The sequence below is a fragment of the Vulpes lagopus genome, chromosome 8 (assembly GCF_018345385.1).
Source record: "Vulpes lagopus strain Blue_001 chromosome 8, ASM1834538v1, whole genome shotgun sequence".
Lineage (NCBI taxonomy): Eukaryota > Metazoa > Chordata > Mammalia > Carnivora > Canidae > Vulpes > Vulpes lagopus.
Window position 1 is genome coordinate 97818017 of NC_054831.1, and position 19356 is coordinate 97837372.

The 19356-nt window shown below is 41.3% G+C and overlaps 1 long non-coding RNA gene across 4 annotated transcripts in view; it reads left to right on the forward strand.

Annotated features, from left to right (window-relative positions):
- Positions 1–19356, forward strand: part of LOC121497159 — a 312796-nt gene that overhangs the window by 172989 nt on the left and 120451 nt on the right. For all 4 annotated transcript variants that reach the window (XR_005989418.1, XR_005989415.1, XR_005989416.1 and 1 more), the window contains 2 exons: positions 3486–3617; positions 4925–5016. This is a non-coding gene — a long non-coding RNA (uncharacterized LOC121497159). The remainder of the gene's footprint in view (positions 1–3485; positions 3618–4924; positions 5017–19356) is intronic.

Here is a 19356-nt window from a genome sequence, read left to right on the forward strand (position 1 = left end):
TGGAAGAGAAGTTATCCAAGCTCCCTCATGGTATTTAGGATAAGGTTAAAGAGAAGGAAACACGTTTTATAAATATGTGAAGAAAGGAGGCTAGGGTTATTTCTGTCCACTGTTTATATTTAATTGCCTCTTTTATTCTAACACTACACTATTGTTGCTATTTGAGGCTTAACTGCAACCTACGATAAACAAGGAAATGAACAAACCCCGCCTCTAAACTGTCCTACTGAAGTTGATTTCAAAAACTCTCCAATGGAGGTTCTTCCACAGAGGGAGAATCGTTGACTTTTTGTTGCCTGGATAAGCAATTTTAAAAATAAGCCTACCATCTGAAGGAACTCAAACTCAACAGTACCCTCCAAAGAAGATACTCATTGGAAGTGGAGTAGCTGATTTACCATTCCTTCTTCTGTAGACTGAACACAGATGGGACTTTAATCAAATATAATTTTAAGTGACACCAGCTATTAAAACGTTGCTCTGTGTGAAAGCAAGACTTTGTGACTGAACATATGAACAGACATCTTCAGGCCTTCCATTCATTTTCTTTAAATTTCCAAAAACAGATTTTCCACAGCGTAGGAGAACAGTCCTTAGCTGCCCGGGGACCACCATTAGCGGTACCAGTGAAGTAGTTCACTCTCCCATCTCGTTCAATCCCTGCTCTCTGTGGCACTGGTGACAATTAACTCTAATTGTAATGGCAGCCGGTCTGATGGAGAGTCTGGGCTGTTAGGGATGGAGCTGAAACCACTATACACTCATTTCCCCAAAGACCGTGGACCTTCAGGGGGTAATGACTTTGTGTCATTATATCCAGAGCCAAAATTCAGCTGATAGACTAAAGGTTAACAGTTCTATTTCCCATTACCCAGGCTTGTAGTTCCTATTCATGTTGTGGTAGTCTCAAATAAGTTCTGTGTCAAATTTCCTGCTTGAAGCTTGGAAGACTTTCTCTTTAGTGAGAAACAGCAGCACCTCCCCCCGCCCCACCCCGCCACCAGGAAAATAAGTTTTAGAATGGGTTAAACAAAAGAGGAGGGTACTCCAGAGCAAGGATAAAAGATAATATAACATTTTTGATATATTTAAATGAGGAAAATAGAAACATAAGTATATGGCAGTTCCAGCAGGAAAAAAACTAAACAACCTTACTTTTTCTCTTACAGCTTACATCACTAGCTAGAAAGACTGTAACATTTTTCTTTTGCATTTCTTTATGTAACCACCCTTACAATAGTATTATGTAAAACAGGCATAAACATATATGGTTTGTTTAAAACTAAGCATTTCGTTATAGTCCAGGGATTACTATAGAAAGTTGGATCCCTGGGGCCACAGAAACCAGATTTTTTTTTGGCTCCCATCAGACTCCAAACCCCATAGGGGTTTATCAAGCTGGGTTTCAAGTGTCCTGATCCGTTCAGACTCCAATTAACTTGTGCTGTTATATCGGTTTTAATTCAAGTCTGTGTTGCTCATCTCCCAGCAAGAAGAAAATCAACATAGGAAGTGAGGTTAAATAAAGTGGTGGCTGAGAATTTGTTAAAAAAAACAAAAAAAACAAAAAACAAAAAACAACCCAACCAACCAACCAGAAAGGTCCCCACAAGAAAGTTAAAACATTCTAAGTTTCTTTGACTATTACAAGCAGAATCTGATAATCGCACAAACAAAAGTAAACGTTCACCCGGTGGCTTTGATGGAATCAGGGATCATGCTTGGCAGGCCTGCTAGAGGCAAACAGTCTTTTACAGCACACATCCAGGGACTGAAGAAGAACTTGGGAGGGCTGGTTTTCTTTACTGCCACCCTGTCCCTTTTTTCTGCCTTGTATTCACATTTTTTTCTCATTTCTATCCTATGGAGTCAACTCTGAAGCTGCTGAAAGAGGATTGACTTTTGTTTCCATCAGACACCTGGTCATCCTTAGCCACAGTCAGCTTTATTTAAATCCACAGCTGGCTTCAAAAGGGAAAGCCAAGAGGGGCGAGAAAGAACAAGGAAAAGCGTTAAACAGCACGCAGACAGTAGGTAGGCAACTTGGAAGTTTTTACAATGGGAGATTGATTCCCCAGCAGCCAGCTGAACAGGTACTCTAAAGGAGACCCAGGCTTGAGTCAATCATGAGTAGTGGAACAACTACACCTGGGCATGTACTTTAGCAAGTCTTAAACGATGTAGCCTCTGACTTCTTTCATGTTTATTACATTTCTTTTGTAGAAATCCTCATTACATTAAAAAAATTATTTTGTATGCATGGAAGTTTATCATTTTTCCATCCATGCTCTGATGTGATGATTTATAAGAAATATAAATATTTGATTCTTCAGATGACCAAGATATATTTCTCATAGATACTTGGTCTTCATTCACAGTCCCTAGCTGGTCCCTAGCTAGCAGTTCCCCAAACCCTTGAAACTTCCTAAGTGTTGAGAGCCATAAAGGTATCTCTTGCTATGTTAATAAGGTGACTTTTGGAAAGCACCTGAGGATGGGGCTGGATTGCCAGTGGAGCCAATTAGGTGATTTCAGCCTCACACCCTGACCTCCAGGGATGGAGTTCAAGCATCAATGGCTAACGATTTAATGAATCTGGCCTTATGTAACGAAGCCTGCATAAAAACACAAAAGGGCTGGGTTTGGAGAGTTTTCAGGTTAGAGAGCTTGTGGCATTTTGAGCCTGCCCAGCTAGGTCTGGAACCTTGCTTGGTGGTAGAAGCTCTCCACCCTGCTCAGATAATGGCAAGAATAGTATCAGTGCTTATGTGCCTACTTACTTGGTATTTTACTAAGCATTTTACTTGCCTTATCTCTATTTTCACAACAGTACTATAAGAAAATGTTTTCTGAGGCTGCTTATTGGTGAAATATCCAATCCCTTTGTTTAACTGGTAAGAAAACTGAGGATGACTGCCTCTATGTCACGTTTTAGCCAGTAAGTGGTGGCATAGTGGGGACTCAGTCCTAAGATTTCTAGTTCTAAAACCATTAATCCTTACCCAACACTGCTCTCAGAGCATATCTGAAGACCTACTTTATCTGATCATCAGATTCCTCAGTTTAACAAGGAGATTGGATGATATCATTACCCAGTTCTGAAATGATCTGATCAAGCCCTGAACTTAGTGGGGAAAAAGGGGTGCTCCTGAGCCCTTTCCCATCAGCTTACTGAAAACCCCGACAATTCCAAGATGTGGAACAGCAGCAGACAGCTCTAATCTCCATTAAGTGGGAGTTTAAGATCTACAACCAGATCTCAATCTTGTGGTTTGAACTCCAGATGTATTTGAATAAGTGTATCTATGAACTTCTCATATATCTGATAAATCTTAGAATATCTGCCTTGCTATCTCAAAACAAGAACTCCTCCCTAGATTCTATGTGCCAGCTACAAGCCCTGTCTTTCTTTGCCCCTTGGAACAGGACTCATTAGATGAGTGGTCTCAACTTGCTACCACTGTTGTCTCCCATTTGTTTCTCAGCCTACTCTAATTTGACTTTGACCGCATCAATCCAAAGAAATTTCTTTTGTCAAGGTCACCCACAACCTCCTTGATGCTCTTCATCTGGTCAGGCCTGAAAAAAACCTATAGCACCATGAGACAGAAGAACAGGTAAGAAAAAGCAGAATCTGTAAATCAGAACAACAATTTATGAACTATCTTTACTGAATCTCTTAAGCTAAGTGCAAAAGACAAATGCACATCATGAGACATACACATCCTTTAAATAGATGCACATTATTTTCCATAAACTCTTATTACCACAGAAGTTTCTTTGCCTTATACTTACTGTGTTAAGGAGTATGGGTAGTTTGGATTTTACTTAAACAAATGCACCCTCCAATTTAACTGTTGGTACCTATCAGTCTAATATTTACTGAGGTTATATTAAATTTGTCAAGGCTACCTAAGCTAAATAAGATTCCAACATTTTGTAGCCATGGAGCTCATCTAAATTGTCTTATCTCCTCAGACTCAGGAAAACAGGTTAGAGCGTTAATGATTCACCTGCTGTTACACAGCTGGTCTTGGTAGACCTGGGACTAGAAGCCAAGTTTCAGAGTTCAAAGCCAGAGCCCCTCTGTAATATCATGATGCTTTGATATATTTCAAAACAGGAGTGGATTTGACAATGAGATATGCTTTTTTAAGTCAGTTAGTGATAACAAGATAATGCTTAAAAAGGAGAAATTTAAATCTCTCTCTAACTCACCTATTCCCAACGCAGCATATGTTTTGGCCACTTGGAAAGTAGTCCCCAGTTCTTTTTTAGATAGGTAAACTACAGTAATTGGTTTTGCAAATGTTTTACCGTCTTAAAAATTAGATTAACTCAAGGTTATACCATTAATAATCACTTTTATTCAATTGCATCCCAATAGGCTCTCATGAGTAGCTAACAAATAAATGGCAGGTGGAATTAAAGCTAATGTACCAGGAATTTGGCCTAACATGTAGCGTGTTTTAGTGATGGCTGGCCTGCCATTTGTCTTCCCCAGTGGAAGTGGAATGTGCGCTTGTCAATGTCCTCATAATATTCCACAACACAGTAGTTTATTGATGTACAAGAGGCAACTTAGATGTTTCTTAAGACACATTCTCATATTGCTTAGCTTTTCTAGTAAGCAAATTAAATATTGGCAGAGAATTTTTCTACGCCACAAAGTTTAGAAACCAATTTTCCTAGATATTCTTGGTTGGAAGACCAGTAAGGGACAAAGCTTTTCAACCAAATCCCAAGCGTCTGGCCATGAGCCAGCTACTAGCAGATTGGACCACACTGGTAAGATGAAAACATGCTTTCTTTAGACTGAAGAGATTAGTTGTATAAGTAAACTGAACTTCTTTTCTATTCACTTGAAACATGGCACTACACTTAGGATGGAGTTGGTATATCCTTGACCAAAATCTTGTTTTAGGTTCTGAAATTAGAAAAACCAGGAAGACAAGGAGAAAGCTACACTACTCCATTCCCTGAAGACCAGAACAGCAGGTGTGCCTATTTTCAGAGGTAAGTGAAATATTTGCCAAATCATTTGGCACATACCAACTCAAAATGTGCCAAATTACCTGTCAAGGCTAAACAGCCTTTTTAAAAGAAAGATAAATGTCCTTCCATACATATTTGCATGGATCCACAGTGCCATCCAGTGGCTCATTATGTCGGTCACAAGTGTGCAGGGTTCCAATCGCCTCCTAGGGTTTCAATCCAGGCTGACCACCCTTGCCTTGGCATTGGCTTCTTTGGTACCCAGAGACTTTGGGGCTTGGTAAGGGGAAGTGGATGCATTTAAAATGAGCTGTGTTGGAGGAGTTGCTGTCAGGTTTGGGTACCCTGTCTGTGGTGTCCTGAGTGGGCGTAGCCTATAGGATTTTTCTGAAGAGCAAATGCCCATGTACCTTCTTCTATTGAATTTATACCAAGATTAACCTACTCAACACCCCCAGATCTCTGTTTTTAGTACATAGCCTTGCTAACTGTAGGGGACTGGGCCAGCCAGAGTATGGCAACCTATTCCATTATAATTCAACTTGGTAAACAGTCTTAAGCTTTTAATTATCCAATTTCTCTTTTAAAATGCCTTAGAAGGTTGAATTTCTTTTTTAAAAGAATACAAGGAGTTTTGGGCTATATAAGCTGATGAAAAGTAGATAAAGAGGAAGGAAGGTAGCAAGTGAAGGAGGAAGGAAGAGCAAAGGGAGGGAAGAGTCAGACTTGATTATCTTTTGTTGAGACAACTCAAGGGTCATAGTGATACTACCTCTTCTATTATCAGTTTCCAGAAACGGGAGGGCAAACAGGGATTTTGAAAGGACAGTAGATCATATGGTGACAGCAGCAGCTGCATGTTACTGTTAAGAAATAGATTCCTTTTTAAGTAGTAGCTGTGCAATGACGAGCGTGGAGCTGGACCAATCAAATAACAGAACTCCTTTAAGCATACCTTCCAGGTTGGCTATGAAGAAGCAGAGCTTTCACTAAAGAAACAAGAATCTGAATAGGAATTGTTGATCAATACAAATAGGTTGATTCTCTTTCCATTGGCTTTCCCAGCATCTGCCTGCAATTGACAGACTTGTAATATGGTTCAGCTTCAAAATCTCTAAACTTGTCAGGCCAAATTTAGACATTTCAGTTTTGTCCCTTCTTTAGCGTTTGAAAAAAATCCCATGAAGAAAATGTGAGCTGCTCTGATGAGCAGGCTGTTTCCTTCCCAAGTAAATTTAATTCATATGGTTCCAATCATAGTAGACCTAGGTAAGCCATATCCACTGGGGGCTATACCCTTAATTTTCCACTTGCTATTTAATCTTACTTGGTTTTAGTACATCATTTAAATAGAAATGAAGGAATCTTAGAAATCCTCAATGAGGCTGATAACCCCAATTTAAAGATACAGATACTGAGGCCCATTTTCCAGTTGACATCTTCTAAGTGAGTGCAAGTTTAAGACCTAGAGTAAGAAGACCTAATAGAAAAAGAGTCCGTTTCTTTGACATTTTTAACAGTAAAGCAGTATCTCCAAGTTTGGTATCAACAATACATGATCTAAGAGCTTGGTGAAAAGATAGGAATAATGTAATTACATTGGCTTCCCCTCTTGGTACATTCCAGGAGTGGGTATGGAATCTTCAGTGATTAATAAAATGACCTTCCCATTTGTTTTGTGGAAATAGGAGATTCTAGATTGCTTCGCTCTGCTTTTCCCTGATGTTCATAGTGACATAGTTAGACTGACTCATTTAGACTTTGAATCCTTGTGGTGGGAAACTTGTGGTTTTCTGGATTCTTACATCTGAGCTAGAGAAAGGCTTTTTTAAAAAGTTGAGGGGTATAGTTTGTGATCAAAGATTTGGGAGAATGATATTACATGAATGTATTCTGAAGAGCAGAACCTCAGTTGGGAAGAGACATGGGGAAATTTTCTAAAGAAACTATGATTAGGCTACTGGCTGCCAAGAATATCTTGGTTAGCAGGTTGCAAATGATTCCATATTGGAAGAAGATTTCCTGAAGCTTCAGCCATAGGAGAGAATGATGCTGGTTAGCAAAAAATAAAGAGAGGGCCCTTAAAGTGACAATTGAGATCTTGTATTCTACTTGAGAGTCTTTGAACATATGTAGATACACCAAAGATTACTTGAGTACTAATAGTACAAATACCACTCTAACCAGCTCAAAATAAAAGACAAAAACAGAAATCAGAAAGACCATTCAATGTTGATAGATGTCATCTGGCAATCACAGATACCCATAGGCATAAAGTGAAGCCCAATTGGGCTTCATGGGGCTGGAAGCTTGGGATCCAAGAGTCAGAAACTGAGATCCCAAGATCTCTCTCCCTGTCTTTCCCAATCAGTATATATTTATGGAAACCTATCCAAGAATCAAACATAAAAGGGTTCCATTCCTGTAGAATCTGGCATTCTAGCCTGTCTCTTTTTCTCCCACATCTCTAAACCTCACTGCCATCTGCTGTTCCATTTCTTAACAAATGAACTTCCCTGATTGAATCTCAAGTACCCTATATCTTCAACAGGAATGGACTTTGGCTTACTGTATTACAGAATCTGCTTCTGATTATTGATGACTTTCAGCTTGTAGAGTGTACCAACTAAAACATTATAATTAGCTATTTCATGGATTAGCTGGCTTTGGACTGGAGGTCATCCTTGATCGAGGTTATGAGGTACAAGTGTTGGTAGCCCAGGCTGATCTCTTGATCCAAAGTCATTAATGGATCCAGTTATTAATGGAATCATTAACACATAAAGTTCTTAGAAAAATGGACCATTATTGAAGGGGGAAATGCCAACATATCTATGAGTAGATTATATATTTTATTTCTCTTCATTTATACAAACTTGCTTTGCTAAACATTAGGATATGTCCCCGGTTAAATCTTCCTTTGGTATCACCAATTTTAAGATGATAGGATCAATTTCTGCCAAAAATTTCTATCATTTTAATGTCACTAGCCAGTCTTTGTTGGTTAAAATTGGGAGTTAAGTAGAAATTTCCCTTGTTGGTGCCTTTAACTTCTAAACTATGAAATTATCTACAAGACAAGGGAACAATTGGCCAGGTAGGTACTCTGCTTTTAGCAGAATGGTGCTTCTAGCATATGTCTGGCTAGAGTAAGAAGAATGTGAGCCATCTTCAGCCTATGGCAAATTTGAGGAAAACATCATCCATATTATAGACTGAGATTTTAGGACTCTATGCCTAGTTTTGAGGTTACAGCAATGGTATATGATCAGATATTAAATTTGATTTCTCCTCCTCTTATTCTGTGGGAAATGTTCTTTGGGTCAATATTAAGTAATCATCAATTTTGCATTGAGAACTTTGCAGAAGATCTGGTAATGTGTTCATCCTTTAGATGCCATATTCAGGACAAACCTTTATAAGTATGTGTAGTATGTGCATCTTGTTGGCTATAATGAAGGCTGAACTAGATCATTCTGAAGTGAAAGTAGATGACATTTAGGGAGCAGAATCACGGACAACTGCCATCAAGCTCTTAAATATTATGGATCTTTTATTTCAGCTTCACAAATACTGGCACATAGACATCCACCATGACAATCAACTTGTCACATTGGTACAGCTGTTACACATCTGTCTGATGCCAAGCAGAATAATTTCTTCATCAGATTTGTCAGAATAGTAAATAATCTGTTGCTGGTGACAGTAGAACCTGCCTTTGCATGGAAAAGTATGGGCTCACCAGAAGACCACTAATAATCTGGGCAAGTTTAGGACCTTTGAAACAAATTATTTGTCCTACCGATAGTATTATTCTTGAGCAGGTAAGTCCCTAGAGGACTGAATTGAGAACCTTTTCCCATAAAATATGTGTTTCAAAATACCTGCTTTTGCTCAAAAGGATAGAACTTATTTTTCTTACAATTTTATCAGCCATAACCAACTGTAGTTTTAAAAGAGCTTTCCAAGTAGCTCCTACAGGAACGATCTCATTGAGTCTCCACAATAACCCTGTGAGATAGAGCACTTTTTACTGCCATGATTCAGTATATGAAGATACTGAAAGGCTTGAGAAATTAAATGACTTTCTCAAAGTCCTATGCCTTGTTTGTATGCAAAATAATTAGAACTCCTTCTAGGTGTTCTGTCTCTTCACCCAATACTTCACCACAATATTGCATTTTCTGTCCTGTAACATTAAGCAAATCTCACTTAATAGTTCCTCTTGGTCCAAAATGGCTGCCCCAGCTCCTGCCTTCTCATTTGCTTCTCAGCCATAAAAGCAAGGTAGATCTGCTTACCGTCCATAGGTTAAAATTCAGCCACTTGGCCACACAGCAGTTAGGTAACCCATAAAATGTACCTTGTGTGTGTGTGTGTGTGTGTGTGTGTGTGTGTGTGTGTGTGTACAGCCATGGGCCCTGCTAAAATTTAGGGGAGTCTATTACAGGAAGAAAAGAATAAGTTTGAGGAAAAAAATTAAGAGTCTGTTATACAGTGTCCAAAGAGAATGCCAAGCAAAAATGGCCTCCTGGTGAGTCTAATCTGGTGTGATAGAATTTTAAGAGTAGTGTTTTCTGGGATTTGTATGAGGTCTTCTAAATGATTCCTGGAAAGACCAGACAATTGCTTTCCTGAACTACTCGGTTTCCAAAGAATTTTAGTATACACAGTTGTATAGCTATTTGGAATTTAAAAAAATTATATATCCCAAACATTCCATAAACATTTAAGTGAAGCACATGATCTGATTTTAATATAGAATGAACAGGTTCATATTACTGGGAGGGGCAGGGCCATGCGAAGAAGTGGACGTTGTGCCCGTGTCCATTTCAGAACAAAATCAAGAGCTTTAGTTCTCTAACATTTTTTCATACCTCTGATCTCCTGTTCCCCCACAATGTTGGATCTTGAAGCTCTTGCTCTTGGCACTCACTGGGAAACAAAGGTGTATCAGAGGACCTTCAACATTCTTCCATTGGTAGGGCAGTTTTGAAAGAGAAATTCAGGAGGCCCAAAGAGAATGCCTAATGAATGATGAAGGGCCAAGAAAGGTGGAAGCTGAGGAAAGAATCTATTTTGTGAAAGAACTGAGCACAAGGAGGGGAAGTGCACAGCTCACCATGATGGATGATACAACATTTTTTCCCCCGGGTTTCTTTCACCTTTCTGCAGGATTTTAGTTTCTCAGTTCAACTTAAATTCACTCCCCCTCTCATTGCAATTGCTGTCTTCTATTCAAAATACATTGAATAATCTCACCTTGCATCTTTTCAATAGGTCTTTCCTGGTACCCCTTTCATGGCAACTTTGTATGTGTGTGTACATGTATAAAAAAAATCTTATGACGTGTCCTCTGTAATCATTCAGAGTCGAGAATGCTGTGTTCCTTTTGGGGGGAGTTTCTCGGGCAGCCCCAGTGACAAAGCAGAGGAGCAGTGGGTGAGAAGAAATTCCTCCTGCTTCACCAACCAGAGCCCTGGCCTGCCATTTCACAAAGCCTTGCATTTCTCACTCAGCAGAGTAAAGCTACAGCCCCCCAGGGCAATCTTGTAATTATACACAGCTCTGCTCTTACAAGGCAGTATGCAGATTGAGATCATTTATCAACTCTTCACTTACCTAGGATGATTATTTTAAATACAGTAAAATTTGCTACCAAAAAAAACCACAAAAAACAAAAAACCCACACACACAAAAACGAATTGTTCCTCCCACTGAATTCATTTGGTCTGAATAAGAGTATATTTGAGTAAAGAGCTCAGCATCCAGACAGAAATAAGTCCTTTTCAATAGCCCTGTCTTTCTTATTCCAGAGCATAGATATTTGTTTCTGATGTGTTATTGATGAAACACCCTAGCTCTGGAATGCCTTAGAACCTCCTGTCTCCTGAGTTTCAGATATATTAGGAAGCGCATTGCTTCATCCACCATGAATAATGATGCAAGCAAGAAAGCATCTTTATAGACCATAGAGCTTACATGCTTCAAGATCATGTATGCCAGATCATGAGATTACATACATCCCAGATCAGGTGAGCTGGGAGTTAAGACCCCCTCATCCCAGGCTTGGGACCCAAGTCCCCCCATGACTGCTGGCTTCCATTGTGGCTTTTTCTTGTAGAATGACACAAAGTGATGTGTTCTTGCCAAGGATCTTGGGGTACTGATTTTCTCTGGTTGCTCATTTTCTAGTTCAACTTACCATAGTGGTCCAACCCTAGGAATAGGCCTCTAGCTTTGGGTCTTCTCCTTAGTTTTTCTATTTAGTCCCTGGTCCCCTGTAAGATAGGACCATACTGAAACCTTCCCTTGTTAGAAAACCAGGATGCTGTCTTTTTCCTGTCAGTGTTCTAAGGCTGGAGTCATGCCACTCAAACACAGATTCCCAAAGAACAATGGCCCAGTCTTTTAGGTATGGAACCTCAATTGGTATAAGAAGGACAATAGTTGATATTCGCTGAATGTACATACCATAGAATTTGTTCTGTTGGTAACAGAGGGTCCCATGTGTGTTGGTTTTAATCTTAACCTACCTTAAATATAAGTAATATTGCGGTCAGGTGGTGTCCTCTGTGCATTTAATTTAGGCTAATTCAAGTATACATGCTCTCTCAAAAACTAAAATACATAAGAAGACATTATCTGTACATAATTCTTTTTTTTTTTTTTTGTAAATTTATTTATTGGTGTTCAATTTGCCAACATATAGAATAACACCCAGTGCTCATCCCATCAAGTGCCCCCTTCAGTGCCCGTCACCCAGTCACCCCCACCCCCCGCCCACCTCCCCTTTCCCCACCCCTAGTTCGTTTCCCAGAGTTAGGAGTCTCTCATGTTCTGTACATAATTCTTAAATATTCTATTTACTCTATGTACTTTGATGTACTCTTTGTATTATATATTTATAAACATGTATTCCGTTATATTAAAACCATAGGCCTAGCACTAACTATTCCTAAATAACTCCTGCATTTCTAGGCAGCCTTTTTGGACTGTCTACTGAGCTATGTCAAGACCCCACCCCACTTAACCTGGGCCACCAGGCAAATATCCTCAAGTTCTTGCTCATATATTTTCCTACCAAATCCATAGCATGATGGTTGCATGATGGCTGAGGAACCAGATGACCATATACCAGCAAGACCATCATCTTATTTGATCCTCCAAGTAAAGTGGTGAAAGATACTTAGATCAGTTAGACACCACCTTTTTAAGTGGCTCTAAGCAGAGGGAAATGGTCAGAATTTTGCAGCTAACTATAAACAGGCACTATTTGAATGCTTTACATGGAGATCCAGACATTTTTTAAAATTCTTTTTAGGATTTTATTTATTTATTCACAAGAGACAGAGAGGCAGAGACACAGGCAGAGAGAGAAGCAGGCTCCATGCAGGGAGCCCGATGTGGGACTCCATCCCAAGCCTCTGGGGTCACACTCTGAGCTGAAGGAAGACACGCAACCACTGAGCCCTCCAAGCATCCCAGGAGATCCAGAATATTAATGACTCCTAACTTCATTCTGTTCTGGATTCTTATCCTAGCTACACCTAGAACTAATTGTCATGAGTTTGAGCAAATCACCTAACCCTTCTAGAACTCATTTTCCATTCCTGTGTACTGAGGTGGTGGAACCAGAGGATCTTTCTTGTCCCTTTCAGGTCTAACACCTTGTAGTTCTTTCCACAAAACAATTTTTTCCACTAGGCATCTGGCTCCTGTCCTTGCCCTAACTCAGGCCAAACGCTTTCTAGAGAGCTTTAGTGCATGACTTGTTGGGGAAGTCTTCCAGCCAGCTTTGGTGGTGGTTCCACACCACATCCTCCTGTGCTCCTGGTAACATCAGGGGTCTCCCACACTGTAGCGAGCCCTGTCTGGAATGAAAGCTTTAGTGGGCGTCACTGAAGAAAATGACCTCTTCCCTGTCAAGCACAGTGGCATGTGTTTTTGTATATTTTGATTCATTTATTTCACATCTCTTTACATAAATCCAAAAGAGAGAAAGAGGGAGGAAAGGAAGTCAGACCACAGAAAGATTAAATGTTACAGAAGGTCAGTTTGAGTTTGCTTCTGGGTATAAGAGAGCTTCACAATGGAAAAATTATGATAGATGTGTCTAACATTTCATCTGTAAAAAAAACTCAGACTACTTAAGGCCAGGGGTACCACACACAGTGCTCTTGCATGTGGGCTTCCTCTTCTGTAACTCACACCCGGGGAACGTGGGTGAATCTGAAAACAAAACTTGATAGGACCATTTACTTGCTCTTTGCATTCAAGCTGCTCTGGGACCAGATGTTTTCTGACTTCTCTGAACTAACACATTTCATCAAACTGACTTGATGTGTGGCTCTCCCCAGCCGTTAGCAGACCATCTCCTGGGACTGCCTAAAAGCAGATTACCCTCATGCTCCTTTTGCATCCAGATGAAATCCAGTTCAAGAAAATAGCAGGGCAGCTAGCTTTAAAAGGAAAAAGCAAAGAGATTTTACCAGAGAACAACCAGCTCTATAAGGAGCAGAGGAGAAAAGGAGGGATTTGGCCACTGCTGTGATGGACTCTAAGTGACTCCTCAGGACTAAGAGGCCAGTCAGCCACCTGCTACACACAGTGTCCAGTTGCCCTGGCAACTCCCCCCATGGTCCTTCTGGATGCCTCTCTCCTTTCTTAGCCTCTTAGAGGCTGAAAATCCTTTCTCTTTCTTCCTGCTCCCACTCTTCCAGGGCACTGCCTACTAGTAGACTCACAGCTATTACAACAGCCTCTTCTGGACTGTAAGTTCCTTGAGAGCAGAGATTGGGAATCCCCAGATAACTACTAACTAAATATAAGTTAATATAGACATGTATAATTTTTTAAAAAATGTATCTACATATTAATATGTATAATTGCCTAGTGCCTGGAACACAGTAAGGACTTGATCGCTATTTGGTAAAACAAAAAATGGAGGGATAAGTGAGACATGCACTCAGTTTCTGAGCTCCTTGCTATTCTCCCATCCTATGTGCTTTTGTTTTTCCTTATTATTGAAAAGAATAATATTATTCCATTTATTGAAAAGGAAAAAATCCTAAAGTCTCATCAGCTCAGGCTGGCATAACAAAATACCTGAGACTGGGGGCTTCAACATGGACAATGATTTTCTCACCATTTTGAAAGCTGGCAGTCCACAATCACTGTGCCAGCATGGTTGAGTTGTGGTGAAGTTCCTCTTCCGGGTTTAGAGAGGGCCACCTTGCTATGTGCTCACAGGCCCTTCCCTGTCTGCCTTCAGTGGGAAAGAGCTGGCTTGAATCTCTTCTTAGAAGGTGCACTAATCCCATGATGGGGGGGCTCCACCCTCATGACTCTTCAAACCTAATTGCCTCCCAAAGACTCCATCTCCAAATACCATCATGTTGGCAGTTAGGACTTCAATATATGAATTTTCCAGAGGGGAGCTATGTACCACACACACAGATACTCTGTTTTTAACGTCCCAGCTAGTCTCCGCCATATGTAGTAGTAGTAGCCTCATTGCCACTTCCCTTCTTTTGCTCCCCCATTGCTCATCTCTTGCATTTGAGGAGTGCAAATAGAATACGTGGGGAGGGGCTGGCGCACCTCCCTCCCTGCATGCTCTGTGCAGCAATTACCTTCTTGAGAGTATCTCTCCACTAGCAGATGAGAAGTTCAAAAAGACTCCCCTCATTGCTGACCTGAATAGAATTGTGGCAGCTGATAAGGCAAGGCATCTATGAGGTCTGCAGCTGGAGGCTGGTTAGGGAAGGGCTGGGAGCTGGTTCTGGTTCCCAGCATCCCTGGGCACACAATCTGGTGGATTATTGACAATGCTGAGTGATGTGGTTGGCATTTATTAGTTTTCAATAGCTGCTATAAAATGAACTTCACGCCATCTGCAAAATTAGGATTCAGAAGCTGCCCTGGATATTAAAATATCTATGGCTGCCCCTGCTATTATATAAAATTTTACATTTTATCAGCTCCCCATGAGACTAGGAGTATAAATTAAGATACATATTTAGAAGGCAGTAAATAAACTTAGGAAAGCAGCAGAAAAAAAAGAAAAAAAAAAAGGAAAGCAGCAGAAAAATTAATGAATGGACAGAAAATTGCATATGGGAGGAGAAATAGTTTTTCTACATAGAGAGAAGCTAAAAGGGATTTAAACTTTCTCCTGTCACTATCATTAACACAGTAATAGCAAAAATAATATACTAAAATTCATAAGAAAGTTTTTTAGTAAAATGGACAAACAACTCTGTAACAGATCCAGCAAGTGATAGACTTCTCCCATCCAGTCGGTCTATAGAACTTGTCTCATTCAGAAGCATCCTATAGTATTCTCTCCAAAAGAACAAATGTTTTAATCAAAAGAATTCTATAGCAGCCGCTCCAAACCCTTATTCTAATGCCACCCAATTTTTTTTTTTAGCATAATTACTCTACGTGTCACTTTCTCTTTGCCCTACATTCCTACTGAAGACCCAATCACAGCATGATTCAAGGATGCAGTAGTAAATCAGGGCAATCACTATCTCTACAAAGTGACAGGCAGGTATGACTCAGAGACTGATCCTAGACAATCACACATTGAATGAGTGGTACTCACTCTGGTAGTGGCCCTCAGGCAAGACTGCTGGTAAAGGGACAAGCCCCTGGCTCTGGTAAGATTTCCAGGAAACTATAGTTCTTGCATTTGTCTCGTAAGTTCCCTCCCACATCCCTCCTTCTTCATGCCGTTAGAGATAATACACAGAAAAGATGTCTCTCATCTTTTCTAGCAAGGAAATGCTGTGTCAACCCATATTTATTTATGAAGCCTGTGATCAGGTCTGTGCCTCAGAGCGAGTGGGTGTCAGAGTATGCTTCTGACAGTAATCAGTCTGCCCTCAGCCCCACCAGGCTGGCCCTTACAACCAAGTCGGAGTCAGACATGCATGGGGAGAGGAAGCGGTGGGTTACAAAGACGAATATTTTCATGTCGTGGCTGCCCAGGATGAGGCCACCACTCATGCCCTCACTCCCACTCCCAAACTGCTCTTGACTTCCACTGCACTTCTACATCAATCAAGTCTGGCCTGGGGACGCAGGGCTCTCTGGATGAGTCTTTGAAATGCTGCTTGTACTAATGGTGGTCAGAGCCTTAGGAGGCCATTCCCTGAAGTATCACTGAACTGAAACATAATCCAAAAGATCGAAAAGGCTTTGGCCTACTGCTTTATATTAGAACAAAAATAATCATGGTAATAGCTTGCCTTCTCCTTGATACCTTTCATTCAGTAATATCAAGCAATTTGTACGCAAGTAATTAAGAAAACACTCCTTTGTGGTAAGTTGCCAATTTAGCTCCCATTTTAAGGAGAGACAGAAAGAAGCTTAATGATTTGCCCCAGGGGAGACCCAGAGTAGGTAGCAACAGCATTGGGTATGCAGTGATTTGTGGCATAAGATCTCTCCCTATTTGTCTCTAATCCCCAATATTGGGCTCACAAAATTGCTTCGGAGCAGAGTTGGCCTTCAGTCTCTTGGGTGGTGTTGCTGTGTTCTATTCAAGAGCCGCCTGGTTCTGCTACGGAGGCAGCTGCATTTCATAGCTATTGGTGAATATTTTCGTACTCTCCTTTCATCACATGATGTATATCATTCCCCTCGCTGGCATTTCCAATCACTGAGAGCAGCAGAACCACGGAATGAATTGGAGCACTGTAATTTCTCCCCCTCATTGATTTGGGGGAAGGGAGGGAGGGGGCGAGGAGGGGCACCAGGAAGGTGGAATGGTCTTTCAAATTTCCCAACCACAGCACCATCCTGTGTTCCTTGTACCACGGAACTGCTTATACAAGCTTTCTCTCTTCTATTTGCCTGTCTTCCACCAGTCTCCTTAGCTGGCCCACACTGCTCCTTCCCTTGAAAAACTGGAGTCTTCAGAGACCCAGTGGATGGTGGGGGCAGGCCAGGGGAGAGGGGTGCCAGGAACCTGAGTAACCAGAGTGCAGGGCACCAGCCTCTGCCTGCCTGTGCTCTTGCTTCCTCCTGCTCATGAGCTCTACTGTTGGTCAGAAAGTAGTTTTGAATGGAGAGTAGGAAATGCCATTTGGTATTAGAGAAGGCATCGTTTGATGGTAGTGGTCATTATTCGTTATTAGCCTTTTCATGTTGAAATGCTGGGTATGGAGGCTGCTGTTGCTGCTGCAAGATACGTCATTAAATTTCTATCTCGTTCATGTGAAATTTAAGCTGACAAAGGGGAAAAGATGAGATTGCTTTTAAATGCATTTTTCACTCTGAGGCCGGCCACGAACTTGGAGGATTTGGAGTGGAGGTGTAAAAATTCTTGGTGAAATAGACAGAACTTGGAGGTAGAAGATAGAATTTATAACTGCTATTAAAATGGTTGCTGGGGTTCTTGAAGGTAACTGTGAGCTGTGTTCTTAAATACCTTCAATAATTATAGCAGTAATTAGCACAGGTAGGCAGGCACACATGAAAGTATAACATGCAAGCAGATAAATATACTGGCAACTGTATCAATAAAACACTTGCAAACATAAATTACTATATAAATGCTGATTAATTACAGAAGTAGGTATACTGGATGGGATGGTTATTCATATTACTGCAAAGAGAAACAGGCAAGCAGGCAGTGCAGTCATTTGAGAACCTGGCTCCCTCCTGCCTCCTTTCTTCAGCCTCCTGCAGTGGGTAGCCACCATCAGGGAAGGTGAGGCCTCTGCTCCTCCACTGTCCACCCTGACAGCCACTAGCCACATGTGGCTGATGAGCACTTCAGATGTTGCTAGTCCCAGATGAGATGTGCTGCACATATAGGACAGACACCAGATTTAGAAGGCTGAGTGTGGGGAGGGAAAAAAAAAAGAGACAAAGACAATGTAAAGTGTCCCCTTAATAATTTTTATATTGATTACAAGTGGGAATAATATTTTGGATAGCTGGAATTAAGTTTTATTTTACCTGTTGTTTTTACTTGTTTAACATGGCCACTAAAAAATTAAAAAATTATATTTGTGGCTCAAGCTTGAGGCTAGAAGTATGGTTTGTGTTTATTTTTAATCCTGGCCATTTTATTTAATAAAATTTTACAAAACTCAGTGCCTCAGCCACACCCAGAGGAACCTCAGTTGCAGGCAGAGAGGAAGGTCAGACACAGAGAAGTGCCACCTGGAAGGGCAGTGGAGCAAGCAAGCGCTCACAGGACTGCCATCAATCCAGGGCACATAACTCCCCTTTCCCACTGGTGTGTGCCCTGGATTGATGGCAGTGTGCTCAGGACATGCTGAGCACCTGAATGGCTGCCTCCTGGTGACAGCCCCAAATGGGAGCCAGCCCACCCTGGTGCATCCCCTGCAGCCAGGCTTGGGGTCCCTCACCAGGTGCCCCAGGGACCAGCAACACCTACATTGGGCTGGGAGCCCCTTATGCCACCTTGGTTCATGTCAGGCTGGGGCAGAGCTCCTGGGGACCCTGGGCACCCCATTTCCTCTTGAGACTAGCTCTGCTGAGGGACACACTCTTAAAGTGATCAGACCCCAAACATGCTCCAGTGGGCACAGGACAGGTTTGCTTAGGGCATCCTAGGAAACTGACTTCGAATTTGAGAAACATCCCCACAAAATAGTTCAGGTTGCCAGTACCAAACCAGTAAGAAAATGTAAACTTCCTCCTACAAAATACAAAGTGCACCTATTTTAGCAAATGTCACTATTAAACTAGGTCATTTTTAGGTTACATGAAACAGAAATCATGTTTTTCCTTGGAATTGTGATATATTGCCCATTTCAGGGTAAGGGAGTTGAAGCACATTTTTATTGGATTCTGCTGCTCTGGGCTATTGAACCTGTTTGCAAGGCAAAGCAAGGCAGAGAGAGAGAGAGAGAGAGAGAGAGAGAGAGAGAGAGGAGAGCACCACCAGGGCTCCCTAGGCCACATCCTGCTGCTCTGACTCACCTTCCTGTGCAACAAGGGAGATAAGCTGAGGCTATTTCTCAATGTTGGGAAGGATGGTGGTGAACCAAGGAGGCAGGCAACCCTCAGCCACCCCAGGATGACCACCTTTGTGGGCACCAGACACTTAGTAATAGAAAGAGGTTTGATATTTAGGCTGCTTATCTGTAAAAGGCAGAGGAAGCAAACCATGTGATTATCCTTCAGCATTTTGGTAGGCACCTATCTTACTGCCAGCTAATTATTTGTGAGTAAAGGGGGCAGGAGCAGGCCTGAGCAGTGGAAAAAGGAAGTGCTTGTTGGGGTAACTTCTGTGATACTGGCCTCAGAATTCACCACATGCTTGGCTTGCAGGGCACCTACTGGTCTTGAATTTGTCTTGAAGAGGACTTGTAA